The sequence below is a fragment of the Psammomys obesus genome, unplaced genomic scaffold (genome assembly GCF_907164565.1).
Source record: "Psammomys obesus unplaced genomic scaffold, mPsaObe1.curated_primary_1811, whole genome shotgun sequence".
Taxonomy (NCBI): Eukaryota; Metazoa; Chordata; class Mammalia; order Rodentia; family Muridae; genus Psammomys; species Psammomys obesus.
Genome location: NW_026590412.1, coordinates 972,942 through 991,302, shown reverse-complemented (window position 1 = coordinate 991,302; position 18,361 = coordinate 972,942). Strand labels below are relative to the sequence as shown.

Here is an 18,361-nt window from a genome sequence, read left to right as displayed (position 1 = left end):
TTTTTTTTTTTTTTTTTTTTTTTTTTTTTGTGTGTGTGTGTGTGTACCTCTGTTATACCTTATGGATGTTTAGACTTTCATGGTTTGGTTTACAAATGTAGCACATTGATCATTGTCTCCTGGGAAGCCCATGTCTGAGGTTCAAATAGATGGTTTTAAAAACACAGCAAGACAGCTGTATATATGAATTCACAGTGGTGACAACATGCAGAAGACTTGTACAAACCCAAGACAGACCAAATCCCAGCTTTGAAAGGAGAAATTGGGCAGTTCTTAGCTGTTTGGGGAAGTAAAGTTAGTTTTCTCTAACAGTAGACCCTGGTAAACTGATCACACTCCAGTAATATTTGAGCAGCACAAATTGGTTTTTATAGGATTTTTTTTTTTCAAGGACATGAATTTGGGAAGGGCGGAGAGTCTGGGAAGAGCTGGTAGAGGGAAAGTGAGTATGATTAAAATCCGTTGTTTGAAAAAAACTCAAAAACTAATATGTTAAAATTGCCTTGTGTTTCAGAAATTGTTGGAGGTTACCTGCTTTTCATGAGACTAGTAGGTAGCCCAGCTTTGATTATCCAAGTTTAGTGTGGTTACGCTAATGAGATGGATCTTCTAGGAAATAAACTGATAAAGTTTTTTTTTTTAAGTCTGTAGTCTTTAAAAATATTTATTTGTATGTATGGGTGTTTTGCCAGCGTGTATGTCTATGCATCACCTGCTGACGTTGACCAAAAGAGGCCATTAGATCCCCTGTGACTGAAGTTACAGAAGGTTATCAGATGCCATGTAGCACAGGGAATTGAACTTGGGTTCCCTGGAAGAACAGCTTATGCTCTTAACCACTGAGCCATCTTTCTAGCCCCCTGATAGGGTCTTTTAGGGTATCAATGAAAGTTGTCTGAATTGGGGTACACATTTTGAAATAAATAGTATACGTTTGTTTCATCTCAGTTGAATGTTTGTCATTAAAGCAGATATTACGGTGGTGGTAGAACAACAGAACTCCAGATTATCATGAAGGGAATATCTTGTTTGCACTATTTCTTTTTGATGGTTTGAAACTTTCCAAAAGCACCAGCCATTTCGCTGTTATTTACTCTAATCAGTGGGGACAGTGTGTTTTAAAACCTTTAAAGGTTTACGAGTCTGTAATGATATATGGTGTAACTGTTTGTGGTATTCAAACAATTCTGTGAGAGAGTTCAAAGTGAAAAAAGCAAAACCAATTTTATTTAGTACTTGTTCTCCATAAATATATTTAATGTTAGTTTGCTTGAAGAAAATAGTCCCAATAAAAGGCAAGATAAGGCTTTAAGGGTCGGTCCAGGCCATTCTTGTTTGAAAACTGAATTTCAGTTTGCACTTTCTGTTCATTTTAAGTTTACCAAATTCTCTAATTACAGAGTATTATGGTAAAACAAACAAACAAAAAATAAACCTCTGCAGGCAAAGCTCTCAAACAACTAGATCTTTTGACACAGACTAGTTCTATATTTTGGGGCAAATTGCTTAATCTCTGACCTGTTTCCTCAGTTTTGAAATGAGGATAATGTGGTATTTACCTCATGAGGATTAAATGGATCAGAGGATATATTATGTTTAAAGTATGACTAGCCATGGTAAATGTACAAAAGAATTTTTGTAAGTAACATTGTTATTGTTGTTAATACTTTAGCTTCCCTCTAAGATAATAGCCTTTCTGTTTTGGTAGGAGTGGTTGTAAAAGATGTCTTTACTTCTTGATAGTAACATTTAAAGCCAAAGCTTATGGAGGAGCCTGGGCTAGATGTATAATAACTGCCAGATCTACCTACAATTGGTCATAGTTCAGGAAACTTATAGAATATTAATTTTTTTCTGTAGTCCTATTTCTATTATGGTAAGTATAAAGAACTGTGCCTTTTTGATGTATGAGCAAAATAGGATTGAGTAACTACAGTTTCTTCATTAAAACTTAATGATATTGGTACCTTTAAAGCTAGAGTCTGTAGAAAGCGAGTCTCCATTTCTATAAAGACATTTTTTTTAATTGAAATCTACACCACTTTCCCACAGGGATAAAAAATGTATATGATGTTTTGTTTCTCAGTCCAGTTCAGCATATCTGAATTTGAATATTGATAGTACTGTAAAAGCTAACTTTGTCTATCGCAATATATTAGCAAAAACATGCATGTAGAATACCAGGTACTAAAAGAGTATGGATGTAGCCTTGCAGAAAAGACAGTGGGCTCCTCCCTCTGCATGAGCAGCCAAGACACAGCATTCCTTGAGGAAGAGCTTCCTTTTCTGGTAGAGGTTGAGGATAGGGTAAGAAGTGGCAAGAGCCATTTTTTTCTGGCTTATGTTCTCAAAAAAGACTGTAGTGCCTAGTAAAGTGGCTGTGACCATAGACTGTGCATCCAGGGAGCCTGCCTTCAAATCTGTTCTACTTCTGACAGAATGTCTCATCTATATAGCGTAAGTAAAGTAGCACTCTCTTTACAAGGGTTGTGGAAATATTAAATGTGTTGGTAATGGATGAAATGCACACAACCGTGTCTTGCTTGAAGGTGGGTTTGTAAGAAATGTTATATACTCATCTTTGTTAAACTTTACTGTTGTTTTAGAATGTCTAGAACACCCTGCTCTACTTAGTTGTCTACTCTGGTGTAACTTAAATAGAATTATTTTTTCCCACCTAAAAGTAGGGTTCTTGTCTTCTTTCCACAGAAGAATTAATTTAGATTTTTCACTTTTATTTCAATTCAAATTGAGATGAGGTTTTTGTTTGTTTGTTTATTTATTTATTTTGGCCTTTTGAGTTTGATTGTATAAAGTTAGGAAAATAACTAGCATTTAAAGATTCTTTCCTGGGGGCTTGCTGTTATATCTCTACCTTATTGCCACCCTACCCCACTGTCATTGGCTGGTTTTATTATTATTATTTTCTTTGAGACAGGGTTTTTATGTGTCGCCTTGGCATCCTGGACTTGCTTTGTAGACCAGGCTGGTCTTGAACTCACAGAGATCCACCTGCCTCTGTCTACCTGAATGCTTGAATTACAGGCATGTGCCATGCAAGGCTTAGTGACTTGCTTTATAAAGGACCTGATCACCTCAAATGCACCCTAGCACCTTTCTATAGCAAAGTAGCACTTCGTATGTCCTTTTCCTTCCTTATCTAATAGCAAGGAATCTCACAGAAATCTTTTAAATGTTTTAGGGTACACAGGTAAAGTGATGACCTTCCTTACTGAACACACAATAAAGGAAACTCTGAGTCCCAGGCCAGCCTGTACTAGAGGGAGATTCTATTTAAAAACAACAACAAAAGAGAGATGGCTCAATAAGGAAAGTCTTTGCTGTGCCAGTGTGAAGAGGACCTGACTTCAAATTTCAAACCTACATAAAGCTGGGTGCCAAACCAACAAGGTAGCTCAGTGCGCAAAAGCTCTTGCCATGCATGCCCAACCATCTGAGTTAGATCCTCTGGACCCATGTAAAGGTGGGAGGAGAGAACTAACTATACAAAGTGGTTTTTAGACCTTCATAAGCATGCTGTGGCAGACATACACACACACACACACACACACACACACACACACACACACTAAACAAACATACAAATAAATGATTTAAAAATCTTTAAAAAGTCTGTTTTATAGCTTTACCTCACCGTCTTTTGAGGCCTGAGGTGAATGTGGAAACTTGCTTATGTCCAATTGAGGTATAAATTTCTCAGATTTTAGTACCTTTTGCAAAACCATTTATTATTTATCCATTTATTTTTGCTTTGGAACAATTACTACTCTTTTTCTGTCCCAAGATATCATGTTGCATTTACTCATTACATAGGTATTATTTTACATGTATCTATCTCTTTTGTGTGTGTGCACACCACAACATTTGTGTGGAGATCACAGGATATGATGTAGGACTCCAGAACAACATGTGAGACTCCATATTCTCCTTCCATATATGAGTCCTTGGGTTTGAATTCAGATTGTGAGGTGTGATGGAAGTGCTTTTACTCATTGAATCATTTCACTGGCCCCATTTTAAACTTTCTGCATTTGTATCATTGATGTCTCCATTTTTGTTAGTAAAACAAAACAAAACCAGTCTATTACCATAAAACCATTTTGTGATTTATTCTTCAGTTTCATACAGGTCCTGAGAGGCCAGGTTTTTACTCTATGGCTAGCAAAGCCAGAGATTCATCCTGGCACTGAACTTTATAGTTTGAAATAAAAGGTTAGAGTGTTGTGATAGTGAAATGAACCTCGTTGGATTTGTAGTTGAGACTAAGTGCTTTTATAATTTAAAAGTATTTCTATAAGATTAAATGGGCTATTTGCATTGTTGATGTTTGATCATTTTAGCTTCAGAGTGAGAAGGCAGTCCTTTAAAATCATAAGCAAGCTCATTTGTGGACATAGATGTAAACTTGGAAGAACTGGAGAATTTAACTTTTTATGAGTTATGATTTAATAACAAACTAATATAATCACTTAATGTCAGCAAGGTAACACATTTGAGTGTTTATAGGAGCTTTTAGAAAACCCATGGTTACAATTTGTGACCATGATTGATTTTTTTTTATTAAACATTTTATTCAAGAATGCCATATATGGACATTCCATTATTCTGAATTTTCAAAATGCTTTAATTTTGATATTAAAGTCATTATGGTGTAAAGAGAAAGTTATCTAGTAGGCTGCACAACACAGACTTTACAGAGTCTTATCTTCTCTGCCACAGAAATAACTTGGCTATTACCCAAGGATGGCAAAGAAAATAATTTTGGCTTGGTTGGATGAAAATGTTTCAAATGAATATGGTATTATGGAGAGACATTCCCAGTAATTCTCTTACTATGTGGAAATCCCTTAGAGCTTAGCAAATTGGGAAGGGGAAATTGTGGTTCAGTAATTTCAGTTGTTTTATACTTACTCAGATCTTTTACTAACCTTGGACAAATCATCTAACTTTAATGGACCTTGGTTTCTTTATTTGTAAAATTAAGGGATTTGACTAGCTTTGGCAATCTTTCAACTTCCAAGATTTAAAAAATACTCTTAGCAGAAAACTACAAGATAGTTCTAGATATTTATGAACCAACACGTGTCACTGTAGTTAGACAGAAGTCAATTTATTCTATTCAACTAGTTTCCAGCTAATATTTTTGGTTATTAGCATATTACTCTTGAAATGATAGTTATTTGAATTTTGTGTTTTGAAATGAAACACTGGACTAAAGGAGTTTTTTGTCGTCATAATCTTTAAACAATTTTGAAAACGCTATTCTTTCAACTAAAAGACATTTTACCCAGCTTTAATAGAAAGTACACCTTATCAATAGTGAACAACTCAGTGAATTTCCATAAGTCAAGCACACATTTGTCCATCAGCCCCTAGATCAATAAAACTGAGTGTCATAAACAACTGTGAAGACTTGCCTACCATGCCATACCACCTGCTGTTTTCTTGACTTTGACCACCACAGACCAATTTTGCCAGCTTTTGTGCTTTATATGAATGGAATCAGGTTGTACTCTTTTCTGTCTGATTTCTTTACAGTATTATAGTGAATGAAAAAGGAATCAGTGCATAACTGTAGACAAGTCTTATTGCTGTATACTTCCTTGTGTGAATATATCACTATGTATTGCTGATGGATATTGTTGAAGTACAAGTGTTTGGGAGAGTCTTAGTTGTCTTGGAGTAGGCAGATTTCTTAAACAAGGTTCCCTTAGTGCTGAGATTATAGGAAAAACCAGAGTTGTTTTCTTGAAATGCTGACATTTAATCATTTTCTTACTTTTGAAACAGGGTCTTAGTATGCAGCTCTGGCTGTCCTGAAACTTACAGAGATCCACTTTCCTCTGTCTCCCAGTGTTGAGGTTGTAGGTAGGCACTACAATGCCAAGCTTAAGACACTTAAAAAAATCTTTAAAAACTTTTTATCATGCAAATTTCAGGGAGAGTATTGATATTTTAGCTAACTGTTCTAGTTGGAGGTTTTGTGCTTTCATAACACTCAGGTAGTATTTCTTCAGAAACTGTCATATACACCTTGTCTCTTGTCACATACTCATTTGAAGAAATACAAATGAAGAACTACAATTATGTGCTGGAAATGAGCCCTTGCTGGTTACAAATACATTGTGTCACTCTGTAATATGCCATGCCATTTTTTCACGAATCTTTTCAGAAATAAAAGTTCTCATTTTTAATGTTAGTATTTTCTTTTATGTTTAAAGTACACAGAGATTTCCATTTAAGCCAGTCTTTCCTATTCTATGATTATAAAGATATTTTCTCTCATCTGGAAGCTTTGTGGCTCTGATGTTCACACAAAGATCCAGTGATTACCTGAAGTTGATTGTTTTCTGTCTTTTTCTCCATATGGATAGCAAGATGTCCCAGCACATGGTTTTCCATACTATTGAGAAAAAAATAAATATGCATATGTTATGGTTCTGTTTCTGTGTTCTCTGTTCTGACACTACACTGTCTTATTTATTTTAATATCATACTAAGTCTCAGTAGTCAGTAGAACAAGTTTTCCACCTTGTCCTCAGAACATCTTGGTTGTTCTCAGCTCTTTGCACATTCATATGAATTTTAATGTCATGTTTCATGGACATGCATTTGCATGCAGTCTGTTAATGCTTTGATTATGATTGTGTGGACCCTAAAGAACATTTTGTGAAGGAATAACATCTTTGTTTTCAACTTTATGAACATAGAACATTATTCTATTTTTTCTTTATGAAATTTATAACATTTTCTAGAAACTTATTTTTAGATATTTGATATTTTCATGTTAGCATAAGTGCTTGTAGATTTTATTTTGTTTATATTTTTATGCCTACATATAACCATTTTATGCTTACATATAATCATTGTGTTACAGTTTTATTACCTTTAGTACTTATCTTTGGAATCTTTTACTACGTAGTTAATCATCTGCAAATAAAGAAAATTTTTATCTCTTTCTTTCAAATTGCTTTATATGATTTTTGTGTTATTAGTGAGTACCAGTTTCATTCCGTTGCTCAAAGAAAAAACATTTCCAATTTCTGCAATAACTAAGATACAGCTGTTTAATTTTTTTCCTAGCCTTTATAAGAATAAAGAAGCTTTGGTTTATTCTTAGATTGGTAAATGTTTATATTATGAGTGATGGGATCTCATCAGGTGCTCTTCCTGGCAAAATAAACGTATCATTTTGTCCCTCAAATCAAAATTATTGATTACAAGTTGGTAAATCAAGTTTACAACCCAGCTGGGTCAACAAAACATTTTTTTTTACATTACTTAAGAATTTTAGATCTTTGTTCATGAGCAAGATTGCCATGAATTACAAGTTTTTCTCCTACTATTTTTGACAGATTTTGAGTTTTATATAATTACTTAAGGTAGAATTCAGTAGTGAAACCATTTAGATAACAGAGTTTTCTTTATGAGAAACTTCAGTCACAGGTTCAATTTTAAAAACTGTATTAGTAGGGACTGGGAACTTGTTTGGTAGAGTGTTTGATTATTATGCATAGAGCCCTTTGTTCAATCACTAGCACTACATAACTGAGAAAGGTACTTCCTGCCTGGAATCCCTCAGTTGGGAAGTGGAGGCAGGAGGACTCTCATGGTCAAGGTCATTCTTGGCACATGAGTGCCAAGTGATCTAGGGCTAGGTAATCATAATCCTGGTCCTTGTAGCTCTATTTCTTTCTCTCCTCCTTTGATTCTTTTTATATTAGTTTTCTCTTTCATTATTTCAAATATCACATATTCATCTTTATTATCTCTGAAATTACTGTAGCATTTCCAGCATGTGTCTGGTGACACTTTTACCTCCCTACTGTTTGGAGCAAGTACATGGCAGCACTTTAATTCTGTTCATTATCTATCTCCTGACATTTTTGCAGTTGTTTTGTAATTTTATACACATTTTTAACTCTGTGGGTACAATTGTTTTGTGATGTCACTCATACTTGCATACCCTTTGCATATGTAGCACTTCTTGGGTACTTTTTGTTTGACTTTATTTTTATTTAGGATTGGCTGGCTATATTTTCTGCTTTTATTTATGAATGTGTTTCAGTTTCTTTTTTTAATTTAATTTAATTTTATTAATTACATTTTATTCACTTTGTATCTCCCCATAAGCCCCTCCCTCCTCCCCTCCACTCCTACCCTTCCTCTCCCTTCTTCACGCATGCCCCTCCCCAAGTCCACTGATAAGGGAGGTCCTCCTCTCCTTCCTTCTGATCTTAGTTTATCAGATCACATCAGGAGTGGCTGCATTGTCATCTTCTGTGGCCTGGTAAGGCTGCTCCCCCCCTCAGGGGGAGGTGATCAAAGAGCAGACCAATCAGATTATGTCAGAGACAGTCCCTCTTCCCATTACTATGTAACCCACTTGGACACTAAACTGCCATGGGCTACATCTGTGCGGAGGTTCTAGGTTATAATTGTAGTGTGTGCGTGCACGTGCGTGCGCGCGCCCATGCCTGCATGTGTGCTGCATGTGTTTTCTTGCACACATGATCCTGGCAACTTTTTAAATATATTTTTTTATCTATTAAAATTTATTCACTTTGTATCCTAGCTGTAGCACCCTACATCATCCCCCCCCCCAATCCCGCCCTCTCTCACTCGCTCATCTCCTCCCATGCCACTTCCCCAGTCCACTGATAGGGGAGGACTTCCTCCCCTTCCATCTGACGCTAGCCTATCAAATCTCATTAGGTCTGTCTTTCAGTTCATAGTCTTCTTCTGTGGCCTGGTAAGGCTGCCACCCCTTGGGGAGGTGATCAAAGAGCCAGCTACTAAGTTCATGTTACAGACAGCCCCTGTTCCCCTTACAAAGGCACCCATTTAGACACTGAGCTGACAGGCTACATTTGTGCAGGAGTTCTAGGTTATATCCATGAATGGTCCTTGGTTGGAGTATCAGTCTCAGAAAAGACCCCTGGGTCCAGATATTTTGGTTCAGTTGTCCTCCCTGTGGATCTCCAGACCCATGCAGGTCTTTCTATCTCCCCCTTCTTTCAGAAGATTCCCTACACTGTGCCCAAACTTTGGCTATGAGTCTCAGCATCTACCCTGCTGGGCAGAGGCCCTCTGTGGTAGGCTCCTGTCTTGTTCCTTGTTTTCACTCTCTTCTGATATCTATCCCATTTGCCTTTCTGAATGAGAATCTTACCCAGGGCCCTCCTTGTTTAGATTCTTTAGGTGTACAGATTTTAATATGTTTATCCTATATTTATGTCTAATATCCACTTATGAGTGAGTATATACCCTGTGTGTCATCTTTCTGCTTCTGCAATACCTCACTCAGGATGATCTTTTCTAGTTCCCACCATTTGCCTGTAGATTTCATTGTTTTTAATTGCTGAGTAGTATTACATTGTGTAGATGTACCACAATTTCTGTATCCATTCCTCAACTGAGGGGGCATCTGGGTTGTTTCCAGCTTCTGGCTATTATAAATAAAGCTGCTATAAACATGGTTGAGCAAAAGTCCTTGTATACTTGAGCATATATTGGATATATGCCTAGGAGTGGTATAGCTGGATCTTGAGGTAGCACTATTCCTAAATGTCCAAGAAAGTGCCAATTGATTTCTAAAGTAGTTGTATAAATTTACATTACCAGCAATGAAGGAGTGTTCTCCTTTCTCCGCATCCTCTCCAGCATGTGTTGTCACTTGAGTTTTTAAACTTAGTCATTCTGATGGGTGTAAGGTGAAATCTAAGGGTCATTTTGATTTGCATTTCACTGATGACTAAGGACGTTGAACATTTCTTTGTTTCTCTGCCATTTGATATTTCGTTTTTTTATAAAGATTAGTTTCATTATTTTTTTTCCTTTATTGATTACACTTTATTCACTTTGTATCCCCCGTGGTTCTCTCCCTCCTCCCTTCCCAATCCCTCCCTTCCTCCACCCTCTGCATGCATGCCCCTCACCAAGTCCACTGATAGGGGAAGACTTCTTTTCCCTGCTTCTCATCCTAGTCAATTAGGTCTCATCAGGAGTGGCTGCAGTGTCTTCTTCTGTGGCCTGGTAATGCTGCTTCCCCCTCAAGGGGAGGTAATTAAAGAGCAGGCCAATCAGATCATGTCTGAGACAGTCCCTGTTCCTATTACAATGGAACCCACTTGGATACTGAACTGACATGGGCTACATCTGGGCAGGGGTCTTAGGTTATCTCCATGTATAGTCCTTGGTTGGAATATCAGTCTCAGGAAAGACACCTGTGCTCAGATTTTTTGGTTCTGTTGCTCTCCTTGTGGAGTTCCTATCCTCTCCCGATCTTACTGTTTCCCACTTCTTTCCTATGATTCCCTGCACTCTGCCCAAAGGTTGCCCATAAGTCTCAGTATCTACATTGATAGTCTGCAGGGCAGAGCTTTTCAGAGGTCCTCTGTGTCAGGCTCCTGACTTGTTCCCTCTTTTCTCCTTTTTTAATTGGATTACTTGATTTGTTGCTATTCAACTTCTTAAGTTCTTTATATATTCTGGATATTAGCCCTCTGTCAGATATAGAGGTGGTGAAGAGCCTTTCCCAGTCTGTAGGCTGTCGTTTTGTTCTGATGACAGTGTCCTTTGCTCTAGAGAAGTTTTTCAGTTTCATGAGGTCCCATTTATTGATTGTTGCTCTTAGAGCCTGTGGTGTTGGTGTTCTGTTCAGGAAGTTGTCTCCTGTGCCAATGAGCTCAAGGCTCTTTCCTACTTTGTCTTCTAACAGGTTTGGTGTGTCTGGTTTTATGTTGAGGTCTTTGATCCACTTGGACTTTAGTTTTGTGCAGGGTGATAAGTATGGATCTATTTGCATTTTTCTACATCTAGACATCTGGTTTTGTCAGCACCATTTGTTGAAAATGCTGTCTTTTTCTACTGAATGGTATTGGCCTCTTTGTCAAAAATAAGGTGTCCATAAGTGTGTAGGTTTATTTCTGGGTCTTCTATTCAATTCCGTTGATCCACCAGCCTGTTTCTATGCCATTACCATGCAGTTTTTATTACTGTTGTTCTATAACACTACTTAAGATCAGGGATGAAGATACCTTTAGAAGATCTTTCACTGTAGAGGACTGTTGTAGCGATTCTGGGTTTCTCGTTATTCCATATGAAGTTTAGAATTTTTCTTTCAAGGTCTGTAAAGAATTGTGCTGTTATTTTGATGGGAATTGCATTGAATCTGTAGATTGCTTTTGGTAAGATGGCCATTTTCACTATGTTAATTGTGCCAAGCCATGAGCAAGGGAGATCTTTCCATCTTCTGATATCTTTTCTATTTCTTTCTTCAGAGATCAGAAGTTTTTTGTTTTTTTTTTATTTTTATTTTTTAATTACACTTTATTCACTTTCTATCCCCCCATAAGCTCCTCCCTCCTCCCCTCCCAGTTCCACCCTCCTTTCCCAGTCTTCACGAATGCCCCTCCCCACGTCCACTGATAAGGGAGGTTCTCCTCTCCTTCCTTCTGATCTTAGTCTATCAGATCATATCAGGAGTGGCTGCATTGTCATCTTCTGTGGCCTAGTAAGGCTGCTCCCCCCTTAGGGGGAGGTGATCAAAGAGCAGGCCAATCAGATTATGTCAGAGGCAGTCCCCCCTTCCCATTAGTATGTGACCTACTTAGACACTAAACTGCCATGGACTACATCTGTGCAGGGGTTCTAGGTTATCTTTATGCCTGGTACTTGGTTAGAGTATAAGTCTCTGGGAAGACCCCTCTGTTCAAATTTTCTGGTTCTGTTGCTCTCCTTGTGGGGTTCCTGTCCCCTTCAGATCTTACTATTTCCCACTTCTTACATAAGGTTCCATGCACTCTGCCCAACAGCTGGCCATAAGTCTCAGCGTCTGCTTTGATAGTCTTCAGGGCAGAGCCTTTCAGAGGCCCTCTGTGGCAGGTTCCTAGGATGTTTCCTGTTTTCTTCTTCTTCTTCTTCTGATGTCCATCCTCTTTGCCTTTTGGGATAGGGATTGAGCGTTTTAGTCAGGGTCCTCTCTCTTGATTAGTTTCTTTAGATGTACAGATTTTAGTAGGTTTATCCTATGTTATATGTCTATATGAGTGAGTATATATATTGTGTGTCTTTCTGCTTCTGGGACAGCTCAGTCAAGATGATCCTTTTCAGGTCCCAACATTTACCTGCAAATTTCATGATTTCCTTATTTTTCATTGCAGAGTAATACTCCATTGTGTAGATATACCAGTTTCTGTATCCATTCTTCAGTTGAGGGGCATCTGGGCTGTTTCCAGCTTCTGACTATTACAAATAAGGCTGCTACAAACATGGTTGAGCAAATGTCCTTATTGTGTACCTGAGCCTCTTTTGGATATATGCCTTGGAGTGGTATGGCTGGATCTTGAGGAAGTGCTATTCCTAGTTGTCTGAAAAAGCGCCAAATTGATTTCCACAGTGGTTGTACAAGTTTACATTCCCACCAGCAGTGAAGGAGGATTCTCCTTTCTCCACAACCTCTTCAACATGTATTGTCACTTGAGTTTTTCATCTTGGCCATCTGATGGGTGTAAGGTGAAATCTCAGGGTCATTTTGATTTGTATTTCCCTAATGGCTAATGAGGTTGAGCATTTCTTTAAGTGTTTCTCTGCCATTCGATATTCCTCTATAGAGAATTCTCTGTTTAGCTCTGTTCCCCATTTTTTAATTGGATTACTTGGTTTGCTGCTTTTCAGCTTCTTTAGTTCTTCATTTATACTGGATATTAGCCCTCTGTCAGATAAAAGGTTGGTGAAGATTCTTTCCCAATCTGTAGGCAGTTGTTTTGTTTTGATGACTGTGTTTTTTGCTTTACAGAAGCTTTTCAGTTTCATGAGAGACAAGAAGTTTATTTCATACAAGTCTTTGACTTGCTTTTTTAGAGTTACACCAAGGCAGTTTATGTCATTTGTGGTTGTTATTAAGGGAGTTGTTTCCCTGATTTCTTTCTCAGCCCATTTGTATACAGCAAGGCTACTGATTGTTTTTTTTTTTTTTTTTTTGAGTTAATTTTGTATCCAGCCTCTTTGCTGAAGGTGTTCATCAGCTGTTGGAGTTCCCTGGTAGAATATTTGGGGTCACTCATGTGTACTATCATATCATCCGCAAATAGAGATACTTTGACTTCTTCCTTTCCAAACTGAATCCCCTTGATTGCCTCTATTTGTCTTACTGCTCTAGCAAGAAGTTCAAGAACTATGTTGAAGAGATATGGAGAGAGTAGTCAGCCTTGCCTTGTCCCTGATTTCAGTGGGATTGGTTTAAGGTTCTTTCCATTTATTTTAATTCTTATGGCCTCACTGACTTTATAATTTTATTGTTTTATGCTTTTTTTTTGTCCTGTAAATCTTGATATCAAGACCCTGTGACTCATGTCCTAAGTTACAGTTAAGAGATGATTCTTTGCTATCCTGTTGCCACTGACTTTCAAGCTAGTCTACACCTAGAGTATTATTTTACTGGCTGTGCGATTTACCAGTTTTAGTGCCATGTTAGAAAGCTTGCTGTGTTATTCTTCCCTTTTATCTCTACATGCATCACCCCTTTCCTGTGTCCAGTTCTAAAGAAGCCATCTCTCTGCTCTCCATTACATTGGTCACCTTTGTGGTTAAACTCAGACTTCCCACTTACTGCCTTTATGAATATCTTCTGTAATCTTTCTTTGTTTGCTTCTTCAGCCACTCTTATTGGAATCTTAGCCAAAATCCTGTTTGCTCTATCCTTCTGAGTTAACAAAGCCAAAATCTGAGCTGTTTCAGACCTCTGTCCCAGGAGTAGTGAGCACTTCTGTATGTATGGTGGTGCTAGCACTTTGAAGTATCTCTCACATCTTGTTTTCACCTCCTGTTCTATGGCAGTCTTGAAAAGTTATCATTGTTACTCCTGTTATTTGTAGTATATTCAACTTCATGACATTTGGTTCCTGCAGTTCTAAGATATGAGTATGCCATCTCCTCCAATTGTGATTCTGTTCTTTCATGACATAATTTTTCTTTATCCCTGTTTAAGTATTCTTTTTGGGGGTATGCACATTAATTAGTTTTCTTCCATGTTCCACTCATAAATCACATATGTTTAAAAATGTTGAAAGAACTCTGACTTGTACCAAATCCTTTTGAATATACTGCTTTGGTACTTTTCCATGCCCCCCCCCCTTTTCTTTTAATAATGAATGTTTTCTGTGTCTACTTTGGTTATTTTCCTTCAGCAAACTTACTTCACTGAATCCATTTCTCCCTTCCATAAACTTCTTTCAAGTAGCATAAAAAGTGTGCTACATTTCACTAGCTCAAGAGAATCAGGGTATGGAGTCTGTACTTTAGTGCCTCATCACTTACTGCAAGTTTGAGAAATTCATATGTGAGTACAGTGTACTTTTATCATTCCCACCCCTCCAACTCCTCCATTAAATTTATGACCTCTTTTATAATTATTGTTGTAATTTATAGACATGCATATGCACAAATATCTGTAAGTGCTTGAATGTGCATTGCTTAGGGCTGACCAATTAGAATTTGGGGTTCATTCCTGAAAAAGTCTCATTCATATGGGACCTTAGGAAATATTCTTCTATCCATGTTTGTATGTCAACTGCTGTAGACTTTGCAGATTTTTTACAGGCCACCATATTGCTGGGAGGTTGTAGGTACTGCCAAATTCCTGTCCTGTCCCCAAAACACTTATCTTACAGCAGAGTTTTCCTGGGTTCCAGGCTCTTAGAGTTTTTCTCCCTCTCTCCTCTTCAATGTTCTCTAAGCTGTAAGTGTAGATAGATTATCTTTTCATTGTGGTTGGTCCATTGTAGACTGCTGTCATGGCCTCTGCCTACTGAAACAGACAAACAAACAAACAAACAAAAAAAAAACCTCAGCTTTGATGTGACATCACTGAGAGCTGTACTCATCTAGGGTTAAGAATAAGTACTTAGAACACACTTGGAAACTATATTACATAAGTAGCTTGGGAGTGGTAGGTTCTCTTCTATGGCCGTGAACAGGTTCGGCTAGGTTGACAGTACCAAAAGTTTCTTCCAATTGAATGGGTTTTGGGTACAATTGGACAGTTGTTAAATACTCCCAAGAGACAAGTGACTTATTGCAGTTTTAATAAATATTTAAATATACTGGTTTGCTTTTTTTTTAGTTTTAGGGTTTTTTTTTCCTATATTCTGTATGAGATAATTAAAATGGTCTGTTTTCCTCCTACATTTTTCTTTTCTTATATTGAGTCAGAGTATTTCTTGTGGCCCAGGCTGGTCTTAAACTTGTACTTGGATTATAATGTGGATCACCACACTCAGGCAAAATCATCATCTTTCAGGTATTACACAAATATATTGCTTTTTTTTTCTTGAATAGCTATAATGATTCTTAGTTGATTTCATTTTTAACTTTATGAGCGTTTCCAAATGTATACAAATAAAAATCTCAGCAAACTTATAATTGCTGTACATGGCAACATATTACCATATTTGCTTTTCCCCCCATTACTTTTCTTTTTTTTCAAGAACTTACAGCATAAATACATAATTACACTCCTAACTTAATGTGCTTCTTACATGACTGCAGTAACATTATCATACAACACACCTAATAATACCCTAGCAGCAAAGGCAACACCTAGCTCATATGAAAGTTTCCCCAGTTAAGTTTCTCCATAGTTTTCTTGTGCTCTGGAGCAGCTCTCACTTTTAGAGAGTACAATTCTGGTGAGGGTTTGTTCTTTTAGCCTCTGTATTTCAAATGAGCTGGAAATTATCTATCTTGAAATGAGCTGGAAATTATCTATCTTGTTATCTAGGTTCAGGTTATATATTTAAAAGTATGGCAAAACCACTTGCTATCATTTCATTAACAATACCTAAGAGCACATAATACATAATTTAGTCACTTCTGTCATTATTCACTAAAGTTTTTCTCCGTGGAAGATCCGTATTCTCCTTTACTTGTGCTGTTTGCTTAACCTGAAATCTCTTAGTTATACGTTGTAAAATATCCTACTTTGGATATCATTGTTAAAAATCCTAGTTTGGGTAACTGAAGACTCTGCTTTCATCTTTAATGCTTTGCATTGTTTCATTAAAGCTTATGTTAAAGTAATTGTCTTCCTTCTGCAGGAAGTTAAAAGCCACTCCCAAAATGATAGATTAGTGATTTTTGTGAGTTATACAGAAGCATCTAGTATCCTAGTTCTGAGTGAGTTATCCTTCCTGATTGAGATTGAATGGCAGAAAAAGCAAAAGAGAAAGAAAAGACCTTGTACTTACTTCATGCTGCTGCCTTGCAGTTAGGGTATAGAGATAGCTCACTTGAGCTGTGGGAATGTACCAAGTCCTGTAATTTACTGGAGACTAAATCAGGCTCACTATGGAGTCATTGAAATTTTAAAGACTAGTGCCCTTTAAAGGGCCCCAGCACAGTTTTGTAATCAAATGCATTAAATTTTAATGACTACTTTATCTTGGGAAGCTGCAGAGACCCCCTGGTGGCTTACTCCTCTTGATAGCTTTCTTTGAAGCCTGAATCTCAGCAAAGCTCTGTGTCTTTCCAGTTGGCCCTGTGCCTTTAGCCCTAGAGGTGACTGATAGGAGCAGCCTATCTCAGGCAGCCAAGGAAGTTTTTCCTCAATGTTGATTAAACATAAACTTGATTCAATGAAGTTTCGTGTTGTCAAATGACCATTTACGTTTTTATGATCTTTCATTTCATTGTACGTGGCTATCATTAATTCATGCTCTTTTTAAGCCTTTCACTGTTTTAATCTTAACTTTTCGGTCGTTCTTACTTTTGTAGGACAGTGTGGCCAGGATTATTTTCAAGTTATTCACCCTGAATTATAGTGTGATCAACTTTACAAGGTGTCTTAGTTGAAGTTTTGTCAATTGGGAAATTGAAGGTAAGACGTTTGTATATCTTTGTTGACAGTGTATTGTTTTGTTTTTCAAGACAAGGTTTTTCTGTGTAGCCTTGATTGTCCTGGACTTGCTTTGTAGATCAAGCTGGCCTCAAACTCTCAGCAATCCACTGACCTCTACCTCCCTAAGTGGACAAAGGCTCTTTATTGCTCTTAACATATCTCATATTTATACCATTCCTGATAAATAACCCTTTCCTGTTAGGCATTTAAGAGCTAAGCTAGGTGATGCATGCCTATATTTCCAGCACTTGAGATGCTGAGTTGGGTATATCCTTTGAGTGCACAAGGTGAAACACCATATTCAAACCAAACCAAACAAAGCAACCTGCAGAGCAAGGCTAAAAAAAGAACAGATGCCCATGTAATTGATTTAGATTTGCTTCGGATGTCTTTCTAACATCCTAAGCAGCTACTACTGCCTGGTTAGCAGTAAAAATTCTTTGGAGAATTCATTTAATGTTAGATGCTAATTTGGCCAGTGGTTGGACCTATTGGAATATACAAGACCTACCTCAAGCAATAACTAAATATATATGGGTATATAGGTTGTCTTGATTCTCATATCCTTTTTCCATAAGAAAACTGAACAGACAGTAATGCCAGTATCATTAACAAACAGGGTTATCAATTTTTAGTTGTATTGTAGACATTATTCTGGCTTTGAGTCTGATGGATCTGAACCAATAGTTTGTTTAATGGAATCACCTTTGTCTTTGTACTTTGAAATTTTTTACTGCTCTTTTCAACATATTTCCTATTATAATTATATATAAGCTACATAAATATATAAATGTATATTATACATAAATGAAATATTTATATATAATAAATCATATAATTATAATAGGATGTAGATATATCTGTTGTGAATTAAGCACCAGACAAGAGACTCTGAAGCCTATTTAATATATACTGGCTTTTTAGCCAGGTTTTAAATTCCTCTTCTGTTTCAGTTATCTTTAGTAAACCAAGGGTTTACATTGGGCTTGGGCTCAGGGATTCCTTGCTTCAGTATTATGATATTGAGGTAGGTAATCCTTTGTTATCAGGAGTCTTCCTGTGCACTCTGAGATGTTTAGGAGCACTCCTGGCCTCTGCCTGACAGATTCCAGTCCATTCCTCATTATGACAACTAAAAGTAGCTCTAGACATCAGATGTCTCTTTATAATAAAAGTATTTTATTTACACTGTACACATGAAAATGTCTGCATGCCATGGAGCAGAAGTCAAGGAATCAGTTTTCTTCTTCTGTGGTTCCAGGCTTGTGTGACAAGAGGTTTTAGTTGCTAAACCATCTCACTAGCCTGCCAAATGTCTTTTGCAGGACAGAACAATTGTTAATAGAGGTGTGTTAGAACTTTCCTGCTCTATAATTATGTTGTTTTTATTTAAATGAGAACAGGCCCCTCTCTTTGTAGTGCAGCTTCACTGCCATTTCTCAC

General features: G+C 37.2%; 1 protein-coding gene across 4 annotated transcripts in view; it reads left to right on the top strand.

Annotated features, from left to right (window-relative positions):
* Positions 1-18,361, top strand: part of Tab3 (TGF-beta activated kinase 1 (MAP3K7) binding protein 3) — a 94,589-nt gene that overhangs the window by 4,036 nt on the left and 72,192 nt on the right. For all 4 annotated transcript variants that reach the window (XM_055607331.1, XM_055607328.1, XM_055607329.1 and 1 more), the window contains exon 2: positions 16,795-16,897. The gene's annotated coding sequence lies outside the window, so the exon portion shown is untranslated. The remainder of the gene's footprint in view (positions 1-16,794; positions 16,898-18,361) is intronic.